Source organism: Corvus brachyrhynchos, unplaced genomic scaffold (assembly GCF_000691975.1).
Source record: "Corvus brachyrhynchos isolate BGI_N302 unplaced genomic scaffold, ASM69197v1 scaffold103, whole genome shotgun sequence".
Lineage (NCBI taxonomy): Eukaryota > Metazoa > Chordata > Aves > Passeriformes > Corvidae > Corvus > Corvus brachyrhynchos.
The window spans coordinates 285,806-291,481 of NW_008237436.1; the positions used below are offsets into that span (position 1 = coordinate 285,806).

General features: G+C 47.1%; 1 long non-coding RNA gene across 1 annotated transcript in view; it reads left to right on the top strand.

Moving 5' to 3' along the window:
• The window catches only part of LOC108445980, a 2,195-nt gene extending 695 nt beyond the window's left edge, over nucleotides 1–1,500 (top strand). Inside the window, exons 2-3 of the long non-coding RNA XR_001861076.1 lie at nucleotides 1,160–1,218; nucleotides 1,303–1,500. This is a non-coding gene — a long non-coding RNA (uncharacterized LOC108445980). The remainder of the gene's footprint in view (nucleotides 1–1,159; nucleotides 1,219–1,302) is intronic.
• Nucleotides 1,501–5,676: the final 4,176 nt, after the last annotated feature.

Consider the following 5,676-nt stretch of genomic DNA (forward strand, 5'->3'; position numbering starts at 1 on the left):
CTAATAATTTTTAAGATTTGGTGAAACAAGCTTGGCTGTTCCTCTAGGTTCCTGCTGTGCCTCTTCTGCTTGCCCGGAGCACAGTGCTGCTGGTTATCCCTCCTTCACAGAAGCCAGGGAGGCCTGACCCTGTGTGCTGGCTGCCACAGGAGCTTCCCTGTTAATGTTACTGATTCCAGCCCCAATTCCCATGTAAGACAAGGCCAGTACCCTTGTTTGGAAAGCCAGGCTGGGGCCCCACTGCGGTCAGGTCCCTACTGGAGGAGGCTCTGTGGCCGTGCATCTGACAAGGAGAGATGCTGGAGGGGACGTGCTTTCTCAGGCTGCACTGACGCCCTGGGTACGTGTGTGCCGTGAAATATGTGGGTTTGCTGTGAACCTAACCGACACCCAGGCAGTTTTTCTGCATCGTGATGATAATAGCACTGACCAAAACTGTAGCTCAAACACCCAGCTCTGATGTTTTTGCCTCTGTGAAGCAGGGGGCTGGGAATGGCTGGCTTTCCAAAGCCTTGCCCTGTGCTGCGTTGCACAGTGGGTAATTTTCTTCACAGAAAAGTGATGGATAACAGGGGAGGGAGCAGGCCCTGCACATTGGAGAGGCTTGTTTCAGTTTGGCATCAGATAGCAAGGGAGGTGGGCTTGGTTTGGCTGATGCTTGGCCCACAGCCCCCTCATCCCTGAGCCATGACGTGCCCAGCTGCACTCCCACAGGCTCAGGGCTGAAGTTCCTGCAGCTCCTTGTGCCCCAAATTTCCCCAAATTTTAAAAGAAACTTGGGTTTCTGTCTTAGCAGTAGTACTATTTGGAGTTTGAATGAGGCCATGCAAGGCTCATTCCCAATTCTCCATGGACATTAGCAGTAATTTGTTCTTTGTCTCTTTTTCTGCAGCACATCCTCCAAATGGGTGTTTAATCAGAATCCAAGGTAGAAAGCAGACAGGTTTCACCTGTTTTATTGCCCCACTGAAGTATTTCCACCATCCTGTAGTGCAGGGGGGGGGGATTCTTTACCCCTCCGGGAGTCATCCCCACATCTCCTTCAGTTGCCAAAGCACTGTGTTGGTAACAGGAGCAGACTTGGGCATGGACAAGGAGGTCAAAGCTGAAGCTATTGCCTGGTCAGCAGGCTAAAGGGGACATCCTTGCTTTTCTCCAGGATACCCAGTGCCTTGAGACCCAGCAGCATCACCTCTGGCCATCATCCAGACCTGAGGGGTGAGTGCTGCAGTTTTCCCTCTCACCCAGCCCTGGAAAAAGCCCTGAGACCTGTAAATCAGATCTTCTCCCTCCTCTCACTAGGTGGAAATGGGGAAGGAAAAACCTTAATCCCTCCTCTCCTGGACACAATGGGAAAGAGAAGCTATACTTACTTTCCACTGCCTTGTAGCTGAAAGGAAGAGAAGAAAAGAGAATGTGGAAAGCGAGAAAGGAGAGCCTTGTGACATGGAGATCCCCCTCAATGACCACACTGCAGTCTGCTGAAACCTGAAACGGGCACACCAGGTGGGCAGTCTGCAGTATGGCACCCCCACTTGTAGAGAAAGCTTTTCCTGAGTCATACAGCAACAGTACAGGGCAAACTGGGAAGGCGACCCAGGGAAAAATCTGTCCCACCTGTGGTTGTGTTAGGGGTGTTGCTGGATGTTATTTATAACATTTAATTTTTTTTTTCACTTGTCCCAATTCTTTCCAGACAGAGAAGGTCACTCCAGCCATTGATCAGGAAAGAAGATGGTGTTAAACTGGTAAAAAAGAGCTAAATTCTCGTGGGTTTATTTTTTGTTTGTTTGTTTTAATTTTTTTCATGATTTTGCCATTCTCACTTTGGTGAGCACTCCTACACACCTCACACAAATGAGAGTTGAGCATGGCATTTAAAAAGACATGAAAGGGTGGAGCAGCACAGAAATATGGAGGTGAGACTGTGTTAATGCTTGGCAAATGAAAATCCAAACACTAAAACAATTTCTTGGCAACAAGCACCAGGGGCATGTGCCAGGGTGGTGAGCACAGGAGGCAGGCAGCTGGGCAAGGGAGAACCTGGCAGAGGGAATGCAGCCCCTGCCTGTTTTTGTGTGGTGTGTGGTGTGGGGTGAGAGCCTTTTGGAGAAGGAAAATCAGCTCTTCCTTCCAGATGGGATGGGTCTGGGCACCAAACAGGACATGCTGGTGCTGGAGAAGGTCACTTGTGGCAGCAGCTCCAGGGTTATGGCCATGGCTTGCCTCTGCAGTGTGTGGGAATGGTCAGGGGTGCTGAAAGAGCGCCATGTCTATGTCCTGTCTGTGGCCTGAGGTTGTCACCACCATGTACCCAAGCTGGGAGGAGTCGTTACTGCTGTGAAAGGATTCAGAATCAGACACAAAATGGGAAGAGTTAAAATCCTTTGGCAAGTTTCCCCTACTTTTTTTTGCTCTCTCTGTAGTTAAAAAGAAGAAGTTGAGGGGCTTGGGGCCTTCCACAAGCGTTCACCTCAGGCTGTGGGCTCAAGACCTGCTCTGTTTGGAGCATACTCTCCTTACTTTGCTGTGGTCTGGTATAACTGTGGTGTGGGATGAACACACTCCTCTGCCCTGGCAGCGTGACCCTGCCCAGGAGTAGGTGACTGTGGTGGCTGTCAAGTAAACGCAATAAAAACCTAAATGTATCTGTTAACACACCTCTCCTCACTTTGATTCTTATAATTAGGTCAGATAGAGCAGCTACTAATTTGAGTAGTTTCTGTGGCTCCCCTCAGACAGTCTTTTTAGCAGCAGTCCCTGATTTTAATTGGGCTATGGAAAGACATTACCCTTTTCTGAACCATTTGCTAGACCTGCTCACCTGCACAGACAGTGACACATGATTTTACTGCACAGAAGCCAAACAGAACAAATCAACAAATAACTCATGGTCTCTGATAATCCAGGTGACGTTGGTGATTAATTGCCGAGACACTTACAGGAAGACACTTGCATGCTGGGTTTTTGGTGGTGACAAATGAGCTGTGACTATCAGGGTGCATCCTCCAGCTTTTCACAGGAATGGAGATAAAGATTTGAATCCAGGACATCCAGGGCTAGGTCAGTTCAAAGGTCCCTGACAAGGGTTTGTCTCTGGGATAAATGTGTGTCCCTCCCCATCAAAATGGTCCTACACAGAGATAGCTGTGTTGCATCAAGGTGCTTGCTGGGGAGTAAGGCTATCTGTGCCATCCCATGCCACCCTGGAGCTCCTGAATCTCCCAGGTGAACAAGACCCATGATTCATGCATCATGAAGTCAAAGGGAGGCAACATAACCCTCTAATCTGGTATCATGTGCAGTGCAAGCTGGGTGGTTTATTATTCAACTAGGGCATTTTTTCCCCTTTTTCCTTCTTTCAGAAAAAAAGGAGTAAACAAACCAAAAATTTGTGACTTAATGGTTTCCAGTGATTGAGAGTCCACAGCATAACTAAGTATATTGTTGCAGTGCTTAATTGTGCTGATGAAGTCAATGGAGTTACTGTAAACTGAAGTTATTCCAGTGTGACTGAACAAAAAATTTGGCCTAGTTATCCTAAAGGAGCAGCACTTTAAAGTCTCTGTATGTCTTTAAATAAAATTATTCTCCAGCAGAAGACATGGAAATGCAAGACGTTTCTTCTAAAGCATACTACAGCAGTCAATCGGTCTCCAGCGTACTACTGGAATATTAATGCCAAATCCAAGTTGCACCCATGCTTAAGACAGTTAATTGGACTTATTTCATACATCAGTCTGTCTGTTGTCGTTAGAGCTTTATTGCTGCTGGCTGTGATAACATTTTTATCTGTTAACTTCCAAGCTGCTACGAGTAACACCAGCTATTCACAAAATGAGTCAGCTAACTTTCCTTTTAACTGTTTCTTCTGCTCCCTGAAGGTGTTATGAATGTTGTGGTATGACAAGCTGGTCGACACTCATTCCTTTAAAGCTTACGTATCAATTTTACTGTCACAGTAGGCTTTCTAAAAAATGGGTTCAGAGTTTGCAGCAGCTGGGCAAGATGTATTTGCCAGTTCAGTGCAAAGACCTGAGTGAAAACAATTGTTTTGATTTATTTAAAAAGCATCTTATGATGGAAATTGGTGTTACAATATCCAGGCTTTTACTCCCACAGGAACAATTCTTACAGGCTATCTGAATTATCCACAAAGCGCCAAGGCAGATTTCTACTTAAACTGGATTATAAGGAAATACACTGCAAATCACTGCAACAAATCATTATTAATCACAATCAATCGGAGTGATTAAAGCTCTGGAATCTCTCCCGAAGTTGCGTTAATGGATGTGAAATTGCATGCAAATGGAACTGCAGTTCCCAGTACCAGCCCAACGCTGTGCCTCTCATCCCCCCTCTCATGCAGCATGTTGGAAGGTTTTCCCTTGCACCAATGTCCTGATAAACGGCTTTCCCATCCTGGACGATATTTTCAGGGGAGGACTGAAGACCTTTATCCCAGAGAAAGAAGGAACACTGTAGATTGTTACACCCTAAAAAGAGTTTAACTCCTATAAACTAGCCACACCCTTACTCAGGTAAAATATTTTCAGACTAGCTAACTTTTCGCAAGAAAAATGTCTGTGGTATTCTTCTTCACTTCCTGTGCTTAACTGCTGGGGCTATGGTTGCTACACATGTCAAGAAGCCACATTTTCCCACCCCCAGTGTGTACAGGGAGCTCCAGGTTTATGGTTTTTTACACACCTTGCAGAAATATTTTGAAGTCTAAGAAGTCTCTTGGACTATGTTTGTTCAGTGTTTCCATAACCTTCTCGGAAAATACTTACAAAGGATAATTCTTCTTTCTAGTCCACAATATTTTACTTATTCCTCAAGTCAATATTTGCTTCATGCTGATTATAAGGGCCATAACTCCGTGGCACTGAAAAGCTTAACTTCCAGAGATCACTTGCTCTCTTTGAGGAGAAAACAAGCAATTACACCCCAGAGGATGTTTCCCAGCTAGGGGGTGGAGACGGCTCTCCTGGGACTGCAGAGGGGGTGACAAGACGTGGCTGTGCCAGAAGCCCACTGTCACCAGCACTATCTGGGAGCAGAGGGTGATGGATGTCCCCTGGTATGTTGCCGACAAATGATGCTGACAGCATCTGAGGAAGGCCCCTAAAATGTAATCCTTAATCCGTCTCCTCAGTAGCCCAGAAAGGCTGGTGTAGTTGGTGGGATACAAGAGAAATTGAGCACTTCAAAACCAGAACAGGACATCTTCCATGCCCACTGGCGCTGGTGTGAATTTGGCCTGCACAATAGAAGCCTTTTACAATGTCCCTATGTCTTATCCTCATCCCACCCCAGCAAAAGAGAGAAAATGAAGTCCCAGATGACCCATCACCCACGTGTCCATGCCCCCTGGGAGATGGATGTGAATGTCTCCCACCCAGGGAGAAGATGTGCCTACAGACATCGGCGTGGGCTCCTGGGAGAGCAGCAGTGTAATTGCTGAGTGTTTGTCGTGTTCTGGAACCCTCCCCCTCCTACACCCACTTTGTGTGCCTCTTTCCTGTTTGGAGGGGAGATTATCTCGGCCCGTGAGCACCCCTGTAGCGAGACAGCTTTGTGTGGCTCTCCCCATGTGGCAGAGGTGATGGTGAGGACCACGGGCATTGTAAGGAAAGCTGTGCACCACAGCAGAGCCCCCCTCCCCCCCCCGCC